At 42.2% G+C, this 25,828-nt stretch overlaps 1 protein-coding gene across 3 annotated transcripts in view; it reads left to right on the top strand.

Moving 5' to 3' along the window:
- The first annotated feature begins 563 nt into the window (after positions 1-563).
- LOC129695436 (tyrosine-protein kinase JAK2-like) overlaps positions 564-25,828 on the top strand; it is a 228,533-nt gene continuing 203,268 nt past the window's right edge. For 2 of the 3 annotated variants that reach the window (XM_055632388.1, XM_055632386.1), the window contains exon 1: positions 565-1,055. The gene's annotated coding sequence lies outside the window, so the exon portion shown is untranslated. Of the gene's footprint in view, positions 1,056-25,828 lie in introns of all 3 variants that reach the window. The other variant, XM_055632389.1, reaches the window with a different exon arrangement.

Here is a 25,828-nt window from a genome sequence, read left to right as displayed (position 1 = left end):
TGTAATTACCTTACTTTCTATCTTTTTTTTTGCCTGAAAATTTAGGTCGCTGTGCTTCACGGTCACCCCGACTAGCACAGAAAATTTCAGCTCAAAAATCGGCCGTTTTCCATGTTTTTAACGGGTGGGAAAGTGCGTGTTTCCCCATTCACTAACATGTACCGAACTGACATATATCCTCCAGTTAAAATTTTCGGTCACGTGAGGGGGGGATCTACGCTCATTTGACATTTGGTGAAATCACCCTATTGTCTATTGTGTATTGTCTATTGTCTATAAACCAAACTAACGACAGGCCGGGATTGGATCAATGGATTCTATCACAGGTCACAAGGCATGTGTATTGAAAAAAAATTATTAAGATGCTTATAAAAGCTAAAAGGTTTATGTACTTCAAACATTTACCCCAGAAGTAAATGTCCCACTAACGTTTGCAAATTACTGCAACGAATAAAACTAAAGCATCTTTTTTTTCCTTAATTTTGTCGGCAACAGAGAGCCACGATTTTAAAAGTTCGCACCTCAAAGCAGGGCCTTAAGTATCAGTTTTTACTTGTGCAAGTCGCTGCCGTGGCCGCACTATTCTGACATCTAGTGGGAGAGGAGGCGAAAGGGCTGCGCTTCTTTGCTGCGCTTGACATTTACTGTAGAACTGGAAACGAAACAGATAGCAATCATCGATCCAGACTACATACTAGTTCCGGGTGACGGAAAATTCTGCTTTTCTTTTGGATCTAATTGTAACGCTTGGGCTTGTGTTCGGGAGTGTGGGGAGAGGAAGGAATCTTCAAAATAATCGGTGTTTGCGTTTTTGAGCGCAGCAGGAAGCGACCAGAAATTGCAACGAGTGTTTCTGTGTTGGGATTTTCCACCGTGGCTCCACTCTGCCCGGGCTTTGCTGTTCAGCAGCCACCCCACACCAGGAAATCAACTCACAAATTATCAGCATGATCCTCGAAGCGACCGCAACTTCGTTTTTTCTATGACAATTTACAGTATATATTTCAAATTGTTGCAGTGCGAAGGCCAGGTGTCGGAAACCGAGGCAGCGGCCGGTAAGTGTTTTATTTCCACTTCCCATCCAGCCCCTTTCCCGGGCTTAGAATCAAAGCTTCATTTATACGCGTGTTCTTTCAATTTGGTAGTTTGCATTTTCTCACGGAGGCCTAATCTGCCATTCACAAACCTAATATTATTTTCAAGAAATCTTGGAAATAATATGCCCAGTTTTGTTTAATCCATCTTTTAAAATTTGTTATGCTTCCCCACAAAGCCAGTCAGCGTTGGCATGCATCAGGTGGCTGTGTAGGTGTTTTACCCCCCATTTAATGCCTAGTCCAGCCGAGGTGTTGAACAGTTTCCATCTGAATATTTAATTGTTTCGTTTTTTGGTTCTATGCAGTTCACCTAACGTGGAAAGAAAACTCGGACTTCTTATTTTCTGTACTGAGGGAAGTGATTAAACAAGTGATGGTTGTTGTGTTTTGTGTTCTTGTAAGGAGAGATGCATATTAGTGGAAGTTAAGATTCGTGTTTAATGTGGGGAATCCTATGCCACCCCTCAGGGTATTGGAAATAGTCCTAGTTGTTGAAAAGATGGCACAGTAACACACTCCTCTCTATGCTTTCCTTCCAAAATAGTCATAGTGTACAGTGTGTTAACAGGCCCTTTGGCCCAACTTGCCCACCGTGGCCAACATGTCCCAGCTATGTTAAATCTTTTCCCCTTCACCTTAAACCTATGTCCTCTGGTCCTCGATTCACTTACTATGGGCAAGAGACTCTGTACATCTACCCAATCTAATCCTCTCATGTTCTTATACACCTCTATAAGATCACCCTTCATCCCCTGCACTCCAAGGAATAGAGTCCCAGCCTACTCAACCTCTGCCTATAGCTCAGACCCACTAGTCCTGGCAAAAATAAATGTTTATTGTTTTAAAATCTATTAGCTAATTCTGTGTGGGTGCATTGCCTGAGGTGCTGCTCCCAAAGTTACTTCCAGAATTTTCCGAAGTATGGATGATTCCTCACTGCCCCATGTATAGGGGTGGGCATAGCCATTGTGTAAAGTGTGGGAACATTCTAGGTTTTTCCTCTGCATTCACATTTAGAGCGGGCCAGCTCCTCGGTGGATCCTCCAGAGGAGGCTGATAGAAATCCAGTACTTCGCCCGGTGGGGGGGATGTCTGGGAACTCAGATGTTGGATCTGTGATTTATTATTCGTGTGCGGCATCCAATCTCAGGATGCTGAAGCACAGGAGACTATTTAGCTCCTGGAGCCCGTGCCAGTTCTTTAAGAGAGCTCGCCAATTAAATCTGAGGAGACTTGTCATGTCTCTGTTAGCTCTTTGATAATGTTCTTCAGTTAATCTCACTTGGTTCTTGCCAACTATTATAAGTTTGTCCGCTGATTACTGACCTGCCTACCAATGGAAATATTGTCATCAAATTTTCTCGAGGCTTGCGTCAGACACAGAGGCAGACGTCAAAAAACGAGATTTACTGGTGTACGTTCTTGAAGGCCACACCTGTAAATGTTTCCATAATTCTCCCTTCACCTTTCCTGCACAGTGAATAGACACAAACCGTCTGTTATTTCCATCTAATTGACTTCAATCATCTTTGATATTGCCCCGTGCAGTCTGTGTGATAGTTGGTATGCACACCCATCTCTGTACATGTAAAATAAACACCACGCAAGCAACACATCAAGCAACCTTTTCATCACCTTTAACAAGCCTCCAGGTGAAGGGAAGTTAGTCTACAGGACCAAGAATTCTGGTCAATGATGCACCAGTGCATTTAAAATAAGCAGTTAACTTCTGCATATTTGCACACTTGGAGACCAAGCTTCAATCATGGTTAGACACAAAGTGCTTGACTAACTCAGTGGGTCAGGCAGCATCTCTGGAAACTATGGATAGGTGACGTTTCGAGTTGCAATCCTTGTTCGGACTGATTGCAGGGGACGGGGGGTGGGAGGGTTTAAACTGGAAGCTGTGAGAATCTGAAGAAGAGTCTCAACCCGAAACAGCACCTATCCATTTTCTCCAGAGATGCTGACTGACCCGCTGAGTTACTTTGTGTCTATCTTTGATATCAACCAGCAGCTACAGTTCTTTTTTTATTACATTTACTGCAATAATGGTTAACATATTCAGTGAGATGTATGCAGGGGTGACCTTGCACTATATATGTGAAATAGAGAAGTTATCTACCAACTTTTGCTTGCAGCAGATACCATCCCTGACAATATATGTCTACAGCAAAGCTCTGGAAAACATTGATCCCATTTCAGTGCTGTACGAGTTGTACCAGTCAACGTCTATAATTATAAGGAGTCGTTACAAAGGAAGCCTGCCAGATGCGAGGTTCAAGCAGTGGGAGGGGATTACTGAATACTAAATAACCCAGATAAGGGCCTGTCCCACTTTGCAATTTTATGAGCGACGAAGTGACTGATGCCCGATGTCGCCTAAAAACCGTTAAGTAGTACGACACAGTCGCGTCAAGGTACGACACTCCGCGTCACCAATTTCTACGCGTCACCATAGGACAGGACACGCATCACCATGCGTCGCCATAGGACAGCATGCGACGTTACAGCCATCGAGCGGCGTCATCGTACGTCCACCCGCGACACGATATGGTAACATACGACAGGTTTCGTCATCTGGGGCACGTGACGTCATTTGATTACCCAGCTTCCCTATAAATCATGACGCATCATTGTCACATAGTGACGCACAGTAAATTAGCATAGGCAATAACCGTGCGTCACCACATGTCACCCGTATGCCATCGTGCGAAAGGGCGCACGACATGATAAGACACGCAGATGTCGTACGAGGATTTTGAACATTCCAAAATCCTGGGGCGGCGCATCGCCCATGCGTCACTACATGTGTCACGACTCGACCACTACGTGACAACCTCTTTTCAGGCTGTCACCTAAAATGTCGCCCAAGTGGGACAGGCCCTTTACACATTCCATCAAGTCCTCTGTGGAACCCGAAGATTCTGCCTCACTCTTTAGCCAGCTCCGGAATCCATTAAACCATAGTTGAAGAAAGTTGTCTACAACCCCAAGGGATTTCCCAGGATACAGAAGTGCTTTCATAACGTACTTTGCACTGCATTCTGGATTTATGTGAATTACAGAAATATTGTTGATTGCATAATTTAGCCCTCATCTAAAACAACTTAAGTTGTACGATTCATATTTTTTGGATTGTGATGACTGGAGAGGTGGGATGTGGTAGATACAGTGCCCTCCATAATGTTTGGGACAAAGACCCATCATTTATTTATTTGCCTCTGTATCCACACTTTGAGGTTTGTAATAGAAAAAAATCACATGTGATTAACGTGCACATTGTCAGATTTTAATAAAGGCCATTTTTATACATTTTGGTTTCACCATGTAGAAATTACAGCAGTGTTTATACATAGGCTCAAGTCACGCAGCCTGTGCTGTGGAGCTGCGAACCTACCTTCGTGGAGCTAGCCAGCTTCGGAGCGTGGAGAGCTGCGGCGGCGAGCTGCTGTGACCCGACTCCGGTGGATGGTGACACCGGGAGCTCGCAGGTCCCCAGTGGGAGACTGCTTTGTGGGGCACCGGGGACTTCTCCCGCTCGAATTGCGGGGTTCAGAGTGACCTGGAAGCGGGGGCCTTACAACGCCCGGCACGGCTTTAAATTGCCGCGGACTTGCTAGCGCCCGCCGGGGGCTCCAACATCAAGACCCGGGGCAGGGCCTTACATCGCCCGGCCTGGCTTTGAGTGGCCGCGGACTTGCTAGCGCCCGCCGGGGTCTTTGACCTCAACTTCGGGAGAGGAATGGAGAGCAGGGGAGTGATAAGACTTTGCCTTCCATCACAGTGAGGAGGAGACTCACTGTGATGGATGTTTGTGTGAATTGTGTTGGTGTGTGTCTTGGTTCTTTTCTTGTATGGCTGCAGAAACCAAATTTCGTTTGAACCTCATGTGAGGTTCAAATGACAAATAAAAGGTATTGTATTATATTATTGTAGTCCCCCCATTTCAGGGCACCATAATGTTTGGGACACAGCAATGTCATGTAAATGAAAGTACTCATGTTTCGTATTTTGTTGCATACCCTTTGCATGCAATGACTGCTTCAAGTTTGCGATTCATGGACATCACCAGTTGCTGGGTGTCTTCTCTGGTGATGCTCTGCCAGGCCTATATTGCAGCCATCTTTAGCTTATGCTTGATTTGGGGGCTAGTCCCCTTCAATTTTATCTTGAGCAAATAAAAGGCATGCTCAATAAGTGAGTTCGGTATTCCGAAAAATGCAAGGAATGGGATTTGTCAAAGGTCATTCGCGATAAAGAAAAAGCGAACAAAGCGCTGGCTGTATATATTGTGTATAAATTATTCATAATTTATGTGTAAAAATATATTTAATCTGAGGAACAAGGGTGCCGGAGAGTGGGGTGTAACAGTGAGAGAGAGGAGGCAGATGCGAGTGGGAGACAGGGGAGAGACTGGACAGGCGGAGAGACATTCTCGGCAGTGTTCAAGGAGCTGCAGATGCTGGAAAATCGAAGGTACACAAAAAGGCTGGAGAAGCTCAGCGTGTGCAGCAGCATCTATGGAGCGAAGGAAATAGGCAACGTTTCGGGCCGAAACCCTTCTCCGACATTCTCGGCAGCTGCACGCACACAGAACCGTGCCTCATCCGCAGCCAGGATCGAACTTGGGTCCCTGGCGCCGCAAGCGCTGCCGAGCAGCCACTGGACCGTCCCCCCGAGTGTCCCATCCCCGCCCAAGGGGCGGCCTGAGATGCCCAGTTGACCCCGGACCGATGGGACACTGGCCCGGAGCAGCGGTGGCCCACAGGTCTGCAGCCAGCGAGGAGAAGAAGCACCAATTGCAGCCCAATCCCGCTCCAACTCCCGAGGAACCTGCTCTGCGACGGGTCGGGAACCGGCAGCTGCACTCACCACCCCACCCAGCGACTGCCGGCCAACCCCCCAGGAGCCGGCGAAAGCCGAGCACCAGCCATCAATTAGCTATATTTAAGAGGGAGTTAGATGTGGCCCTTGTGGCTAAGGGGATCAGGTGGTATGGAGAGAAGGCAGGTACGGGATACTGAGTTGGATGATCAGCCATGATCATATTGAATGGCGGTGCAGGCTCGAAGGGCCGAATGGCCTACTCCTGCACCTAATTTCTATGTTTCTATGTCTATGTTTCTATCAACGGGGACACACACAAAATGCTGCAGAAACTCAGCAGGACCGGCAGCATCCCCGGAGAAAAGGAATGGGTGACGTTTCGGGTCGAGACCCTTCTCCAGAGATATTGCCTGACCCGCCGAGTCACCACAGCACACCCGGAAAGGGATGGGGACGGCCCAGCAGCAACAGTGCCCGCATCGCCGGAGACCCGGGCCCGGCCCTCAACAAGGACAGAACGCAGGCCTGCACACAATGCAGCAGTACAGATGCCTAGAATGCTTATCGCGAGGGACCTATGACTTGGGCATGTGCTGTCTGAATACCAAACTCGCTTATTGGTGATTGACTTGGTCACTTAAGAATTGATAATTTTTTAGCTTTGAAAAACTCCTTTGTTGCTTTAGCAGTATGTTTGGGATCATTGGCTTGCTGTAGTATGAACCTCCGGCCAATGAGTTTTGAGGCATTTGTTTGAACTCGAGCAGATAGGATGTGTCTATACACTTCAGAATTTAATACATCAGCAGTTGTATCATCAATTAAGATAAGTGCCAGTACCTTCAGCATCCATACATGCCCAAGCCATAACACCCCTACCACTGTGTTTCATAGATGAAGTGGTATGCTTTGGATCTTCGCAAGTTCCTTCTCTCCTCCATACTTTGCTCTTGCCATCACTCTGATATAAGTTAATCTTCGTCTCATCTGTACTTCTTGGCAAACTGTAACCTGGCCATCCTATTTAGGGGTTAATCAGTGGTTTGCATCTTGCAGTGTAGCCTCTGTATTTCTGTTCATGAAGTTTCTGCGGACAGTGGTAATTGACAAATTCACACTTGACTCCTGAAGAGTGTTTCTGATCTGTCGGACAGGTGTTTGGGGATTTTTCTTTATTATAGAGAGAATTCTTCTGTCATCAGCTGTGGAGGTCTTCCTTGGCCTGCCAGTCCTTTTGTGATTAGTAAGCTCACCAGTGCTCTCTTTCTTCTTAATAATGTTCCAAACAGTTGATTTTGGTAAGCCTATGGTCTGGCGGATGTCGCTCACAGTTTTATTGTTGTTTCTATCTCATAGTGGCTTATTTGACTTTCATTGGCAAAACTTTGGTCTTCATGTTGATAAAAAGCAATAAAAGTTTCAAAAGGTGAAGGAAAGACTGGAGAAAAGCCTTGGTGCTGAGAGCTCTCTTATACCTGCAATAAGGAGGCATTTAAACACACCTGAGCAATTACAAACACCTGTGAAACCATGTGAGCCAAACATTATGGTGCCTTGAAATGGGGGGACTATGTATAACACAGCTGTAATTTCTAAATGGTGAAACCAAAATGTATAAAAATGGCCTTTAATAAAATCTGACAATGTGCACTTTAACCACATGTGATTTTTTTTCTATTACAAACCTCAAATTGTGGAGTACAGCGGCAAATAAATAAATGATGGGTCTTTGTCCCAAACATTATGGAGGCCACTGTAGATATTGAAATTAAACATTTGTGTCTGATTACTCAGCCTAACCATAAGTTCGCCAAACTAAACCAGTAAATGTCATAATGTTACGTGTTCTGATTTATGAGTCATCAGTTTATTTTAGTATTTGATACATTTTGGCATTGCTTTAAATATTCTTCTGATTGTGCAACATACTAAATTGCTGAATCATAGTTTATCATAGTATATGGTTATATTCAAATGAATATTTTCAAAAATGCAGTCTATCTCTCTGCCTGGGAATGTACATGCACTCTTCCTGTTATGTTTCTATATCTCACAAATGGAGCACATATCAAATCAATCCAAAACACCTTACTGCCAGTGAAGTGCTTGTGAGTTGTAGTCGTTTGTAATTTGGCAGTAGATTTGCCCATGATAAGTGTTCACAATCTATATTGTGGTAATGACCAGAAATCTACTTTTAGAAATGTCGATTGAGAAATAAATATGATATCAGATATAACTTATAAATCATATAATTAGATATTTTAAATGGGACCTTTATTTAACATCTCATTTGTAAACCAGGAGTGATGGCAGTCCAGAATTCCTGTTGTATGGCAATGAAGCACAATTTTAAATTATGTGTATCTTTTAAATTAATATTGTGTAAAATCGGCTGGGAAAATAAATACATTCTTAAATGCTACCAAACAGCTTCAAATTGTATAGCAGCTTGATACAATGTCCTCAGTTTAGTTCCAACCTCTTGAGTTGAGTCAGGTTGTGTGATCTTCATGGCTGTTTTCCTTTATTGCATATTATTAGATCAATTAAAATATACATTATCATTCAGCTGAGAGCTTCTCAAGAGTGCACTTGCATTTCTGTAAATAAAATGCACAATGTACAGGGCCCTGGTGAGACTTTGTGCAATTTTGTCTCCTAATTTGAGGAAGGACATTCTTGCTATTGAGGGAGTGCAGCGTAGGTTCACTAGGTTAATTCCCGGGATGGCGGGATTGACGTATAATAAAAGAATGGGTTGACTTGGCTTGTATTTACTGGAACTTAGAAGGATTAGAGGATATCTTAGAGAAACATAAAAAATTCTTAAGGGATTGGATAGGCTAGATGCAAGACCAATGTTCCCCATGTTAGGAGAGTCCTGAACCAGGGGTCACAGTTTAAGAATAAGGAGTAGTCTATTTAGGACTGAGATGAGGAAAAACGTTTTCAGTCAGAGAGTTATGAATCTGTGGAATTCTCTGCCACAGATGGCAGTGGAGGTCAATTCACTGGATGTTTTCAAGAGAGCTAGTTCTAGGGGTAAAGGAATCGAGGGATATGGGGGAAAAGCAAGAACGGGGTACTGATTTTAGATGATCAGCCATGATCATATTGAATGGCTCGAAGGGCCGAATGGCCTACTTGTGCACCTATTTTTCTATGTTTCTATTTGATACAAAATGATTCAGGCTACCTGTAAAAAATATTTTTAGGCTGAATAAATTATTTTATTTTGCTGTAGCCTGTGGCATATTCTTGAAGTGGAAATACATTTTATTGAAGTGCTTTTAGTTCTTGTTGAAAGACATGGACAGCACGGTGATCAACCCTTAATCATTTGACTCATTGCATAATTTAACCCTCGGAATGATTATATTTGTAGCTTGGCAGTTATGTTATACCTTGGGTCCAGATGTATAACTTTTGCTGGTCACAACACATCAGTTCCTTTTATTTTTCAATTACAGTAGACCTTTGTAATAATGGACCTTGGGAGGGGGGACAATGGTATCCGTTATTGCCGTTGTCCTTTATAACCGAGTATTGTTGTATGTAGTTGAAAAACTGCAGATGATGGTCAATACACAAAGGAGACTCAGTGCTAGAGTTACTCAGCAGGTCAGGTAGCAGAGTGATTTGTAACTTTGACATTTTGGTTACTTTTTCACCAGGATCTATACAGCACAAAAACAGGTCCTTTGGCCCACCTTGTCCATGCTGACGAAGTTGGCATATTGGGCTTATCCTATTTGCATGCATTTGGACCATAGACCTCTGAACCGTTCATATCCATATATCTGCCAGATTTTTTAAAATATATGGCTTCAGAGTAAAATAAAGAAAAATAAGGCATAGATGTAAGATGATAGGAAAGAGTTGTAAAGGGGATCTGAAGTGAACGTTTTATTTACATAAAGAGTGGTTGATATATGAACCAGATGCCGAAGGAGGGAGTGGTATCAGATGTAAGAGACATTTAGACAGACATTTGTAAAGCATCAAAGAAAACACGAGACACAGCAGATGCTAGAATCTAGAGCACAAAACAAACCGTTGAAGGAATTCAGTGTGTCATTCGGTTTCTGTGGAGGCAAAGGGATAAATAGTATTTTGGGTTAGACCCTGCATCAGGATTAAACATAGAAACATAAAAAATAGATGCAGGAGGAGGCCATTCGGCCATTCGAGCCAGCACCGCCATTCATTGTGCCGTGCCTGCCTTCTCCCCATATCCCTTGATTCCACTAGCCCCTAGAGCTCTATCTAACTCTCTCTTAAATCCATCCAGTGACTTGGCCTCCACTGCCCTCTGTGGCAGGGAATTTCACAAATTCACAACTCTCTGGGTGAAAAAGGTTTTTCTCACCTCAGTCTTAAATGGCTTCCCCTTTATTCTAAGACTGTGCCCCTGGTTCTGGACTCACCCAACATTGGGAACATTTTTCCTGCATCTAGCTTGTCCACTCCTTTTATAAGTTTATATGGTTCTATAAGATATCCTCTCATCCTTCTAAACTCCAGTGAATACAAGCCTAGTCTTTTCAATCTTTCCTCATATGACAGTCCCGCCATCCCAGGGATCAATCTCGTGAACCTACGTTGCACTGCCTCAATCACAAGGATGTCCTTCCTCAAATTAGGAGACCAAAACTGTACACAATACTCCAGATGTGGTCTCACCAGAGCCCTATACAACTGCAGAAGAACCTCATTACACCTATACTGAAATCCTCTTGTTATGAAGGCAAGCATTCCATTAGCTTTCTTCACTGCCTTCTGTACCTGCACGCCAATTTTCAGTGACTGGTGCCCAGGTCTCACTGCACCTCCCCCTTACCTAACCTAACCCAATTGAGATAATAATCTGCCCCCTTGTTTTTGCCGCCAAAGTGGATAACCTCACATTTATCTATATTATACTGCATCTTCCACGCATCTGTCCAATCTGTCCAGGTCACCCTGTAACCTCCTAACATCCTCTTCACAGTTCACTCTGCACCCAGCTTTGTGTCATCTGCAAACTTGCTTGTGTAGCTCCTAATTCCCTCTTCCAAATAATTAATATATATGGTAAACAGTTGTGGCCCCAACACCGAGCCTTGCGGCACTCCACTCGCCACTGCCTGCCATTCTGAAAAGGACCCGTTCACTCCGGCTCTTTGCTTTCTGTCTGCCAATTTTCTATCCATGTCAACACCGTACCCCCAATGTGCTCTAATTTTAGTCACCAGTCTCCTGTGCGGGACCTCGTTTTCTCTCTCTGTCTCCTTTCTTGAAAAGTGGAATAACATTAGCTATCCACCAATTCACAGGAATTGATCCTGAATCTATTGAACATTGGAAAATGATCACTATTTCTAGAGCCACCTCTCTGAGGACCCTGGGATGCAGACCATCAGGCCCAGGGGATTTATCATCCTTCAGTCCCGTTGGCCTACCCAATACTATTTCTCGCCTAATGAAAATTTCTTTCAGTTCCTCTACATTCTTAGATCCTCTGTCCTCCAGTACACCTGGGAGATTGTTTGTGTCTTCCTCAGTGAAGACAGATCCGAAGTACCTGTTCAACTCTTCTGCCATTTCCTTATTACCCATAATAATTTCACTCGTGTCTGCCTTCAAGGGACCCACATTTGACTTTTCTGCTCTTTTTCCCTTAACATATCTAAAGAAGCTTTTACTGTCCTTCTTTATATTCCTGGCCAGCTTCCCGGTTAGTTTGCCTGATGGTCTGGACTACGTCCACAACTCTCTGCAACTTCTTGCAGTCTTGGCGGGTGCTGTTGAATAGAGTTTAGTTTATTGTCATGTTTACCAAGGTACAATGAAAAGCTTTTGTTGCGTGCTAACCAGTCAAGACAATACATAATTAAAATCAAGCAATCCACAGTGTAAAAATACATGATCAATGGAATAACATGAATAATGTTTAGTGCAAGATAAATGAATGAATGAATGAATGAATAAGTTTATTGGCCAAGTATTCACATACAAGTAATTTGCCTCGGTGCTCTGCCCGCAAGTAACAACATGACATACAGTGACAGTTAGGAATGACACATAAAACATTAAACATTAATTATAAAACATTATCGATTAAACATGTGAATTAAATAAAATACCAGAGCAAAAGGAGGCTACAGATTTTTGGTTATTGAGTAGAGCTACTACTCATGGGAAAAAAGCTGTTTCTATGTCTGGCTGTGGCAGCTTTGACAGTAAATTCCAGTCAAGTCCAATCAAAGATAGTCCAAGGGTCTCCAATTAGATAGGTAGCTCTGTCCACAATTCTCTGCAATTTCCTGTGGTCTTGGATGGAGCTGTTCCCAAAACATGCTGTGATGCACCCTGATAAAATGCTTTATACGGAGCATCTGTACAAATTGTTGAGAGTAATTTGGGACAAGCTGAACATTTTAATCCTTCTAAGGAAGTAGGGGCATTGGTGTGCTACTTGTCCATTGCTTCAATATGGATGATCCAGGACAAGTTGCTGGTGATATTTTCTCCTATTCTGGTGATTTTCTCCAAGTTGCTGGTGATATTTTCAACCATCTCTACTTCGGCGTCGTCAATACAAACCGGGGTATTTGCTTCCTAGTTGATCACTATCACCTTTGTCTTACTGACATTTAGCGAAAGGTTGTTGCCTCAACACCAGGTCACGAGGTTCTCAATCTCCTTCCTGCATTCCATCTCATCATTATTTAATATCAGGCCCACAACGGCGGTGGCTTCTGCAAATTTGTAAATTGAATTGGATTTGTACTTGGCTGTACAATCATGGGTGTACAAGGAGTAAAGATGGGATCTTCCCAAACCAAGCTGTGCTGCATCCTGATAAAATGCTCTCAATGGCAGATGTGTAGAAGTTGGTGAGGGTTGGAGGGAAAATGCCAAACTTCCTAAACCTTCTGAGGAAGTAGAGGCATATGCTTTCTAAAGTTAAGCATGTTCACACAATAGTAAAGTACTTTTCACACTACTGACGAGTGTGAGCCTTTAGGCATGCGCCCAACGTGCTCTTTAAGAATTACAATATATAACCCCCTGTTGTGATCAGTAACCTAACTGCCCCCGTATTTTATATTCCTAATGCTGATCAGGATTGTAAATACAGCAAACACGATAGTGATATGAAGTAGTGCTGTTCAAAATGTTTTGACAGCTTCAATCAATGAGCCTCGAAGAATAATAATCAAGTGTTTTCAGATTCTCCTGACTGTAATTTAAATATTTTTGAATATTTAGATTTCCTACTTTTGTAAGGTCAGATAGTTAAGGTTTTGATGAGATTTAGAAGAAGAATTGTGCTGGATTTCAAGTAGTCGAATCCCTAAACTGGATAAATTAACCCATCAGAGCATTTCATTTTCAAATTAAGCAGTATAATGAAACGTCGGCAATACCGATACTAATAATGCCAGGAATACCATCTAGTTTCCGTTACTGTTTAGCATTGTCATTCAACAGAAGTTTGATATTTGTAACTTAAGTCTTTTGAACCTCTTGTCAACAGCTGATTGAACCACCAAAACTGACTTGCCTGACTATAGCAGCAATGAGTGTGTTGACAAAATGAAGCCGCGTTCTCAAACTTAATTTCACTTTGTGGAGGCGAACTTGATGATGCCTTTTCCTTTGGCTACATGTGCTTTGTTCGAAGGGTTCACTGAACTTCCACTATTTAAAGCCTGTTGCAATATTGTGTTATTTTAATTCACATTTTGAGTAATGCAAGAACTTTCAGGGTACTTTTTAAATTTGCTGGCAGCTTTGTATTTTGATACATGTCATGTTTCCTATCAGTGGCTTTATCTTTTGACCATATCAGCAAAGAGATTTCCTCTTGCACTTCTCAAAACATAATTTCTTCTAGTCGCATAATCAACAGAGATAGAGGACCATCAGCATTAAATTGCCTCTGTTAACGAATATGTACATTTTAAAACAAGTGTTAATTTTAGTGACAAACAATACCATTATAATTTATGGCCCAAACAACTTGATTTAGCTGTTTGAGTGGCTTGTTTTAAGAAAACTCCCACTACTCATGGGCCATTGCTTTGGTAAACAGAGATGACAGGCTACATTGCCGCCTCCTATTATCACCTATTGGGCAATGACTCTGAAATAGAATGCATAGAGAAAAACAGCGTCAGCATTTCTAGTTTTTTATCATTCTTCATGGGTTAGTTTGCATAGCATGTAGCAATTGAGAGTGTTGTTGAGTTAATTGAGATTAAACTATTATGGATGTTGTTCATTTTCTGTGAGACTATTGGTAGAGCTGCAGCAGTAAACCTATAGCCCAAAAATGGGTTGAGCACAGGGTTTTAGCTATAGATAGTTATCCAAGACATTTTGAGCTTTTTTCTCTTTGTGTAGCAGATAATGAAGTTCTCATGAAATTATTTTATGTACAAGGTAGCACACTTGATTTTGCAGATTGATGATAACAATAATGATTGTCTCGGTTTTTCTTTCTGATGTTGCTGCCTGTTTCCAAAATGTCATCTTTTTCCTCACATTTCCAGAATCTACATTTATTTTGCTCTCAGAGTAACTTAATAAGCTTCATCTCATGCCACTGTTAATTTTGAATGTTCAAAAATACTTGCATCTCATCCCCTGAAAGTAGTACGCTGCAGTAACTGATGAAGTGCCAATTACCATCAGTTACCATTCTTTCTGTGAATACATCCAGAAATAGGGTAGTCATATAACCATATAACCATATAATAATTACAGCACGGAAACAGGCCATCTCGACCCTTCTAGTCCGTGCCGAACACATAATCTCCCCTAGTCCCATATACCTGCGCTCAGACCATAACCCTCCATTCCCTTCCCATCCATATAACTATCCAATTTATTTTTAAATGATAAAAACGAACCTGCCTCCACCACCTTCACTGGAAGCTCATTCCACACAGCTACCACTCTCTGAGTAAAGAAGTTCCCCCTCATGTTACCCCTAAACTTCAGTCCCTTAATTCTCATGTCATGTCCCCTTGTTTGAATCTTCCCTACTCTCAGTGGGAAAAGCTTTTCCACGTCAACTCTGTCTATCCCTCTCATCATTTTAAAAACCTCTATCAAGTCCCCCCTTAACCTTCTGCGCTCCAAAGAATAAAGCCCTAACTTGTTCAACCTTTCTCTGTAACTTAGTTGCTGAAACCCCAGGCAACATTCTAGTAAATCTCCTCTGTACTCGCTCTATTTTGTTGACATCCTTCCTATAATTAGGCGACCAAAATTGTACACCATACTCCAGAATTGGCCTCACCAATGCCTTGTACAATTTTAACATTACATCCCAACTTCTATACTCAATGCTCTGATTTATAAAGGCCAGCACACCAAAAGCTTTCTTTACCACCCTATCTACATGAGATTCCACTTTCAGGGAACTGTGCACAGTTATTCCCAGATCCCTCTGTCACCTACATTCTTCAATTCCCTACCATTTACCATGTACGTCCTATTTTGATTTGTCCTGCCAAGATGTAGCACCTCACACTTATCAGCATTAAACTCCATGGTTCATACTCGGGATGGCAACCGGTAACTAGCGGGGTTCCGCAAGGGTCGGTGCTGGGACCCCAGTTGTTCACAATTTATATAAATGATTTGGAGGAGGGAACCAAGTGTAATATATCAAAATTTGCGGACGATACAAAAATGGGAGGAAAAGTAGGGGATGAGGAGGATAGGAAGAGTCTGCAAAAGGATATAGATAAGCTAGGTGAGTGGGCAACAACTTGGCAGATGAAATTTAATACTAATAAATGTGAAGTCATTCACTTTGGGAAAAAAAATGATAGGGCAAGTTATTTTCTAAATGAGGAGGAGCTGCGTTGTAATGCAACGCAAAGGGATCTAGGGGTATTAGTACATGAATCACTGAAAGTTAGTATGCAGGTGCAGCAAGCAATCAGGAAGGCCAATGGAGTTTTGGCCTTTATTGCTAGGGGGATTGAGTATAAAAACACGGAGGTCTTGCTGCAGCTGTACACAGTATTAGTGAGACCACATTTGGAATACTGTGTACAGTTCTGGGGTCCATACTTAAGAAAGGATGTACTAGCCCTGGAGGCAGTGCAGCGAAGGTTTACAAGATTAATTCCTGCAATGAGGGGATTGACATATGAGGAAAGGTTAAGTAGGCTGGAACTCTACTCTTTGGAGTTTAGAAGAATGAGAGGCGATCTCATTGAAACATATAAGATCGTGAGGGGCCTTGATCGGGTGGATGCACTGAGGATGTTCCCAATGATCGGGGAAACTAGAACTAGGGGACATAGTTGCAGAATAAGGGGGGGCTCTTTTAAAACTGAGATGAGGAAGAACTTCTTCACCCAGAGGGTGGTTAATTTATGGAATTCACTGCCCCAGGGAGCAGTGGAAGCAGAAACTTTAAATATATTTAAGACTAAAATAGATGGTTTTTTAGCTGCCAAGGGGATAAGGGGCTACGGGGAGAGGGCAGGGATATGGACCTAGGTATGGTTAGTATAGTAAGACCTGAGTGATCTCCTGGACAAGTGTCGATCGCCTAGATTGGGGTCGGAGAGGAATTTCCCGGATTTTTTTCCCGAATTGGACCTGGGTTTTTATCCGTTTTTTTGCCTCCCCCAGGAGATCACGAGGTTCTTGGGGTGGAGAGGGGTGATAGCGGTATAAAAGGGGAGGGTAGTGTCTTGTGTTCTGTGTCTTGTGTCTACTGTTTGTGGGTAAGTGTGTCTGTTTAGTGTTCAGCCATGAGCGAATGGCGGTGCGGGCTCGATGGACCTGGTGGTCTGCTCTCGCACCTACTTTCTATGTTTCTATGTTTTCCATCTGCCATCTTTCAGCCCACTCTTCCAACTGGCATAAATCTCTCTGTAGACTTTGAAACTCTACTTCATTACCCGCAACCCCACCTATCTTAGTTTCATCCGCATACTTACTAATCCAATTTACCACACCATCATCCAGATCATTGATGTACATGACAAACAACAGTGGACCCAACACAGATCCCTGTGGCACCCCACTCGTCACTGGCCTCCAACCTGACAAACAACCATCCACCATTACTCTCTGGCAGTAATCAGTTTGTAGTTGTTAAGTTTTGCCCCAGCATTTAGGATGGTAAACATCAGTGAAAAACAAGCACCTTATGAAAAGCGTAATTTCCAAGCAACTTATTTTTTCTCAATGAAAATTTAAGTTTCGGGTTTTTAAAATCGAAAATGTTGCAATTTATTAAACTGCACGTGTGGTTTGTCCCCAGCTTGTAAATGTGGTGGAAGAAAATACATGGTTTTTTTCCCCTTCCTGCACTTTGGTGGAACTAGCAAAAACTCAAAGTAGACCAGGGTTGACAATGGGACTTTCCCCCTCCACATTTTTTGAGCCAAACTAGTTAGCGGTTCTGCTCTGAATATGAATAAGAGACCACCTATACTGGCCAAAACCAATAGTATTCATGCCAACATTTTGAAGTTAGCAGTTAAAGCATCTAATTACTCCAGTTTGTTTTGAGCACATCATTGGTGTCAGTTGACTGCAATTATACAGTTATAAAGAGAGAGAAGACAGAAATCTTCCTCAATGTAGATTCCTGCACTGACCTCACCAACCAAATCAGTTACCATGGAACTGAAGTATGTAAGTAAGTATTTTTTATTTATATAGCACATTTAAATCAACTCGCGTTGAAACCAAAGTGCTGTACATAGAAAAAATTGGTTTTCCATGCATCCATACAAAATTAAAAAAAGAAAAGACACAACACACAATGTAGCAATGTTACAAAATTTTGAGTCTGCAATTTATCCCATCAGATAAAACATAACAATAAGTTTAATTTGACACCAAATTCACTTTCATATCTCAAGTATTAAAAAAGTTATGACCATTTTCATACTCGGAAATTAGCATCTTGTTCCCTATTGATTTTCAATGGACATTACAAAAAAGCTGTGATCTTGGATAGTCATTTCTTAAGGAAAGATTAACATTTTTAAATAGCCTAAGTGTCCAAAGATTATTCACAAATAATTCACAATATAACATGATTTTTATATCTAATTTACATTAATTTATAGGCCAAATGGAAGGAATTTAGTGTTCAATTGCTGTAAATAAATGCCCATTTAAATCGGCTTTCTAGTGGGTTCATGTGGAACGCGCTGGTTTAGAACGTTGACATCGCGCTGGATTAGTGCCCTCAAATGCCGAGAAAAATACTGCGGGATATAAAAAGCCCAAAATGAACTACTCGCTATAGATAACTTGATATATAGGGTTATATATATGCCCCATTTAATGTAAAAATAAGGTACATACCTTTAATTGTTTGCTTTATAAAACCCTGGGGCTGCGAGAGGTTGCGGAATGAGACAGTAATTTTAAAACTATTAGAACTATATTATCGAGGCCTATAAAACTAATAATACCTTTTGCGACCGGGTCTTGCAGCGATTTTTCGTTAATGATTTACTAGGCTGAACATGTACGATTAGTACAGCCTAGTAAAAATCGTGTTTTAAACCCGCCCCCTCCAAACAGCGCCAAAATCGCGGACATGGCTGAGGGCAGATTCCCAATGACGATTCAGGTAGGTTTTGTAACATACCTACACAATGCATTTTAATATGAACTGAAGAATGGAGAATCAACATTTTCCGCTCTGAGGGAAGGCAGTAGAAAGTTCAGTCCTCTTCCTATATGTTCAACCGCGGTCGGGGCCTATTTGAGGCCTCCGCAGTCGCCGAAGTGACAGGGCATACGAAGCTGTACATAGAAGGAAAATCACATTTGCTATTTTTCTTTATAATGTAAAATGATGCAAAGAAAATAGTTTTCAGTATAGCAGAGTACACGCTTTACTCCTGATTCAACTACATTTTAGTAATGGTAAGTTATTTAATTGATTTTGTTGCTTGTACTACAGAGTAAATCCTATTAGGAGGATATCCACAGAATGTGATGGCATAGGTCAACTTGAGAAATGGTTAATATTAATAGCATAGTTATTGCATTTAGAGTTTATGGGAACTCGCTGTTTGAATGGAAATCAGACATAGACAACTAAGCATAGAAGTCGGGAAGCCTTTGTGTTGACTGGTCCGAAGTGAATATTTAATGTTACAATTAATCTTATGTACTGCCAAAGAACAGGCCTGACAAAAATAATTTACTTTCACGCAAATAAATTCTAATTGCTTCAGAGCATTGTTATTGCTGGAGAAACTTGTTTTCAGAAACTGAATTTAGTTTTTTTGGTCCTGCTCCCTTAATTGCATCATTCATCCAATATGTATTTTGAACCCAAGTTTAGATTGATTTTATATATATATATATATATATATATATATATATTTCTTGGTTTAGACTTTTCAGATATATTTTAAATGAAAAGAGAATGAGCGATCAAGTGCACAGGTGGGGTTGGAATCTGGAAGGTATACTGGCTTGAATTTCTTTTGAATTTCATTCCAATGCATTAGCTTGCATGTGAGTAACACCCTCAGGAAAGATAGGTTGTCAGTTGTGATCAGTCATTCTGTCCTTGTGTGAAATTTGCACAATAAATTTGTGTTCAGTAATTTTTTTCTAGGACTCGCCCGTGAAAATAGTAGAGAACATAGTGGTAATCGAGGGAGTTGCTTAAATGAAAACTGCCAATAAATTCCCTCGTGAGAATAGTTGTGTTCAAAGCATTTGTGCATAGTTTAAGGTCTTCTGTATTTAAAGTCTTCTTTGTCTTGTTCTTATCAGTTTAAATGAATGAATAACTTTATTGGCCAAGTATGTACATATAAAACACTATACCGGAGCAAAATGAGGCTAAAATCTTTTGGTTATTGAGTAGAGCTACTACTCGTGGAAGAAAAGCTGTTTTTATGTCTGGCTGTGACGGCTTTGACAGAAGTCGCCTTCCAGAGGGAAGTGCTTCAAAGAGTTTGTGGCCAGGATAAGAGGAGTCAGAGATGATCTTACCGGCTCGCTTCCTGGCCCTTGCAGCGTACAAATGGTTTTGTGGTACAAATGGGATTGGATCAAATAATGCACTTGTCCAGGGTGTAAAGGACACTTGAACTGACTTCTGAACCTTGATTGGGGAGCTCTTCAAAGCACTCTTTCCAGCAGGCACTATCCCTGGTATGTTTGGAAGTCTTTGATGTAAAATCTTGATTTTTCTGATGTGTGTAGTTACTTATTTACCTATTATTATGTTGGACCTCAGATGAGGTTCAAATAACCAGCGAGAGTTGGAACCGTATTAGTGCATGGATTGACTGGGATAATTAGATCAGCAGAGAGGAGTGGTTCCATGACAAGCATGCTGAACTTGGCATTCAGGTGAAGAACAAAGCAACATTTGTCTCACCTTTCCTGTCCTGGTGAGGTCAGTGAATTGCTTAGATTATTGGATTCATAAACTGGGAACCTCACTTCTGTTGTCCATCTTCATCCTGAAGGCATTTCTCCCTCCAAAACTTTAAAACTTTCAGTTTCACAGCCTTTTAGCCAGTTCTACAGTGGATGTGGCCCCTTTCCATCTCAATTCCTTAGCAACAGATTTGCATATCTTCATGAGAACTCCCAAAACTCTCCAACTTCCAAGTTTGCAGTGGATTGGAAACAATGTCATATCATCATCATCATCATCATCATCATCATTATCACCTGCTTTTACCAATCGGATGGGGAAATCTGTAAGTAGCATTGAGGTGACTGTTGGATAATGATCAGACTCGCACAAGTGATTAGAATCCATAGTCTTTTATTCGCTATTCTGCAGAGGAAATTCAAAGAGCTTTCATCTAAGCACACATGCTACTAGGCTAACAGAGAGAGGGAGCTCTCTAATAAGCCTGTGGGCGGAGCCACATTATGAGTGACATTAATCTACAGTGACTAGCTTTAAAAATCTGCTGACAGATTGACCACAGGCACTTCTGGGTTTCTAAAATGTCAACTCCCAGAGAATTCTGCACCTTAAAATCTATCCTTAAATATCTCAGTAGAGATTCTTGAATCTAGTTGAAGAGGTGTCTTGTTGTCGTACCTGCTCATACACAGACAGGGCTGCCAGCATGACTCCCTGTAGGCAGTACTGTTCTGGAAAAGATCATGGCTGTGACAACAGAACACATAAGCAGTTATCATCCCTTTCACAACAACGGCATTAATCAACTAGAATTTCAGAACAATCAGAAATGAAACAAAGCGGGAGGAACTTGGGTTGTTCAGCACCTGTGGTGGGGGTTAAAGCAACTGTTGATGTTCTGGATCAAGACCCTGCCTTGTGTTCTAAAATACTGACAATTCATCTTGTCCCACAGATACTCAAGTCAAGTCAAGTCACTTTATTTCTATAGCACATTTAAAAAACAACTCTCGTTGACCAAAGTGCTTTACATTGGTGGAGGTACTAACGTTATACAACATTTGTTCATAGATTACGTACATACATAAATACATACAAATAGCCCTCACTCAGAGGACGTCAAGAAAGGCTTGAGAGTAAAGATGAGTTTTAAGTCTCGACTTAAAGGAGCCGACGGAGGGGGCAGTTCTGATAGGAAGAGGGATGCTGTCCCACAATCTAGGAGCTGCAACCGCAAAGGCGCGGTCGCCCCAGATCTTATGCCTAGACCGCGGGATGGTCAGTAACTCCAAGTCGGCCGATCTGAGAGGCCTGGAGGTGGTGTGGTGGGTAAGCAGACATTTGATGTAGGGCTTTGTAGACATAAAGGAGGATCTTGAAATGTATTCGGAACTGCACAGGGAGCCAGTGGAGAGAGGCCAGAATTGGGGTGATGTGCCTTTTTCGAGTGCCCATCAGGAGTCTCGCTGCGGCGTTTTGGACCAATTGCAGGCGGGACAGTGAAGATTGGCTGATGCCAGTGTAGAGGGAGTTGCAGTAATCTAGGCGGGATGAGATAAATGCGTGGATGATCTTTTCAAGGCATCAAACTGGAGGAATTGTTTTATTTTAGCTATCGTCCGAAGCTGGAAGAAGCTAGCTTTTACCACGGCATTGACTTGTTTGTCAAATTTCAATGCTGAGTCAAATATCACGCCAAGGTTTTTGACGTGAGGTTTGAGTAATGGGGTAAGGCTTCCAAGGCTGCCTGCTATCATTTTGATTGAGTCCGGGGGGCCGAGAAGGATGACCTCAGACTTGCTCTCGTTTAGTTGGAGGAAGTTCTGGGCCATCCAACACTTTATATCCTCGAGGCGGCGGATAAGGTTAAGCAGATTTGATCGGTTTTTGGGCTTCAGGGGGAGATAGAGTTGTGTATCGTCTGCGTAGCAATGGAAGGAAATGCCGTGCCTTTGAATGACTTGGCCTAAGGGGAGCATATACAGGGAGAAGAGAATGGGGCCAAGGATGGAACCTTGTGGAACCCCACAGCAGAGGCTAGCTGGGGAGGAGAATGACAATAGACAATAGATGCAGGAGTAGACCTTTGGCCCTTCGAGCCAGCACCGCCATTCAATGTGATCATGGCTGATCATCCCCAATCAGTACCACGTTCCTGCCTTCTCCCCATATCCCCTGACTCCACTATTTTTAAGAGCCCTATCTAGCTCTCTCTTGAAAGCATCCAGAGAACCTGCCTCCATTGAGGCAGAGAATTCCACAGACTCATCACTCTCTGTGAGAAAAAGTGTTTCCTCGTCTCCGTTCTAAATGGCTTACTCCTTATCCTTAAACTGTGGCCCCTGGTTCCGGACTCCCCCAACATCGGGAACATGTTTCCTGCCTCTAGTGTGTCCAAGCCCTTAACAATCTTATATGTTGAGTTGCCTGTGTTAGTAGAGAAACTCCTACCTTTGAGGTAGGAGATGAACCAGCTCAGGGCCGTGGCATCAATACCAACCCCGTACCGAAGATGGTCAATTAGGATGGTGTGGTCGACAGTATCAAATGCTGCGCTGGGGTCGAGAAGGAGCAGGATTGCACAGTCGCCGGAGTCAATGGCGAGCAGTAGGTCATTATGTATATACTCCGTGCTGCGGTGGGCCCTGAAACCTGATTGGAAAGTTTCCAAGATAGTATTTTGGTGAAGGTAAGGCATAAGTTGACTTAAAATTACCTTTTCAAGGGCTTTTAAAAGGAAAGGCAGTTTTGCAATGGGTCTGTAGTTGCTTGGCAAGGTGGGGTCGAGGTTAGGTTTTTTCAGGAGAGGCTGGACCACCGCATGCTTGAAGCAGGTAGGAACAGTGCCAGTGGCCAGAGAGCTGTTGAAGATGGCGAGGATGCTGGGACCAGCTGTTGTAATGACATCCTTCAGAAGGGCAGAAGGGACAGGGTCGAGGGGGCAGGTGGTAGGTTTCATGGTGGTGACCAGTTTTACAAGGGAGGGTAGAGTAACGGGTTGGAAACAGTCTAATTTTGAAGAACAGGCCAATGAGACAGCCAGGTCACGGATGGGAGGGAAAATATTCGTTCTGATGTTCTTTACTTTGCTGGTTTAAAATGTAGTAAATTCCTCGCACTTAGCGGGGACCCAGTTAAGCTGATGCAGGGGGCAGGACATATGATGGAGGTGATGGTACTAAAAAGAGTTATGAGTGTTTTTGGAAATAAGGGTGGAAAAGTATTTTGTTCTTGCAGATTTTACTGCTTCCTGGTATTTGTGAAGATTGTTTTTCAGGAGTTCAAAGGAAATTTGAAGCTTATCAGATTTGTACTTCCGTTCTGATTTTCTGCATTCTCTTCTTAAGGCTCTGGTGGTGTCATTGAGCCACGGCCAGCCCTTGGGCTTTTTCATTTTAAGAGGAGCAACAGAATCCAGAATGGAAGAGCAAGTAGAATTGAATAATGAAATGAGGTTGTCGGTGCTGAGATGGAGGGGCGACGCCTCAATAGTGCAGATGTCCGGGGTGGCTATGAGAGCCTGAGAGAACTTACTGGCCGTCGTGGAGTTTACGTAGCGGGAGTAACGAGCAGGGAGATGGGATTTTGAGGGAGAGAAAGGCAGAGATATAATTGCACTATGATCAGACAGACAGGCATCAATAATTTCTGTATTACAAATTGGGAGACCAGACGAAAGCACTAGGTCTAGTCTACGGCCAAACTTGTGCCAAGCTTGTGCCATCAATTGGCCAAGATACTGTCTGGATTGAATTCCTCCATCGGTTTGTTTTTTGCTCCAGATTCCAGCATCTGCCATCTTTTCTTTCGCCACTTTTGAATTTTATTATTTTTTCTTTCACCATGTATTGCAGTAAGTAAGATTACTTAGCAAATCTGAATGAGATGTTAAATGGAATAAAAGCTTTCTATCCCAATACTCCTCCACCTGTATTTTACCAAATTATTCCTTGTGTTTTCAAAACATTCCTATAGTTGTATAAAATTGTGTCTTTCTTGTACTCGAGTTCTTTAATATCTTTTAATATCTGATTCAAAACATGGTGTCCGTACACATGGTCTGAACATTAAGCATTAAAGAAAGAGTGGAAGGAGGTTTAATAGAATAAGGGGACGAGGTCTGCTGCTGGAAATCACATTTTCCTCCAGCATTTTGTTGTTTTGCCCAATATTCCAGCATCTACTGTTTCTGGACCTTAATTGGTAATGAGCTGTTTACTGTTGTCTGTAGCTCAAGTGTAATGCTTAATAGATCTCTAAAGTGGGTTAGCAAATCAATCAATACATCTTCAAAGGGAACTGGGACAGGGCAAAATGAAATGCATTCATCCTTATCCCTCAATCCCTTTTGCTAATGTTAATCTTCTTGACTAATCTTCTGGAATTTTTTGAGGATGTAACAAGTAGAATGGAGAAGGGAGAGCCAGTGATTTTTGGAGATTACCTGTAAGATCCCAGCAAGTTGGCTTGGTGAATGTTTCTGCACAAGTGGCTTGCAAGTAGCATGAACCACACAAGTGTAAAGAAAAATCGGGAACATGATATCCAGACATGTCCCACGTTGTTGCACAACCCCACATATACCTCAGTCCCTTCAATCATTATAGAGTAGGCATACAGAGAAATCCAAAATGATTTCACCCATCACATTTAACGAGCACAATCTCATTCAAAATCAGTTTTCATGAAAATGTGATTATGTAGTATGCAAAAACTCAATGCTTCTTAATCTAATGGAGATGCTAAGGTCGGCATTCACTTCGGCACGCTCCCAAAAATGTTATTACTGTAATTATAAATGTTTGTTCTAATCATTTTTGAATAGCACTGATTCCATCATGATCATTAATCATTCCTTGAGCATATTACCATTTTTGGAAACATGATGGTGTCACTGTTTACTCTGATTTAAAAAAAAGAAACAGCAGAAAATAAATGAAAGGACCAAAAATGGAGTGTTGTGTTCTCCCCTTTCTCCATATCTATACAGTTGGTCAGAAAGTCATGACTTGATCAAGCATTGCAGACGCCAATGCAAATTACAAAAGTGCAGCTTGAGTAGTTTCAAACAGTTATCATTATAAGGGGCTGCATGCTTCATCTGTACCAGTCCTTTTTTTTTTTTCTGTCTGCAGAATACATGCAAAAAGTAGGACTGAATGAAAATAAAATAAAGGAAACATTTTCAAAAGTGCAATCTAATCGCAGCTTCCAGAGTTAAATTTATTTGGGACTCAGCAAATTATAAGACTTAGGACAATTTCTCTAGGGCAGCAAGGTGACACAGCAGCAGAGTTGCTGCCTTACAGCGCCAGAGACCCGGGATCGATCCTGACTATGGGTGCTGCCTGTATAGAGTTTGTACGTTCTCCCTGTGACCTGCATGGATTTTTTTGCAGGAGCTCTGGTTTCCTCCCACACTCCAGAGATGTACAGGTGTGTAGGCTAATTGTCTTGGTAAAATTGGAAATCGTCGCCAGTAGGTGAGTGGGGATCGCTATTCAACGCG

The sequence above is a fragment of the Leucoraja erinacea genome, chromosome 3 (assembly GCF_028641065.1).
Source record: "Leucoraja erinacea ecotype New England chromosome 3, Leri_hhj_1, whole genome shotgun sequence".
Lineage (NCBI taxonomy): Eukaryota > Metazoa > Chordata > Chondrichthyes > Rajiformes > Rajidae > Leucoraja > Leucoraja erinaceus.
Note: the sequence above shows the minus strand (reverse complement) of the source record. Positions and strands in the feature narration are given on the sequence as shown.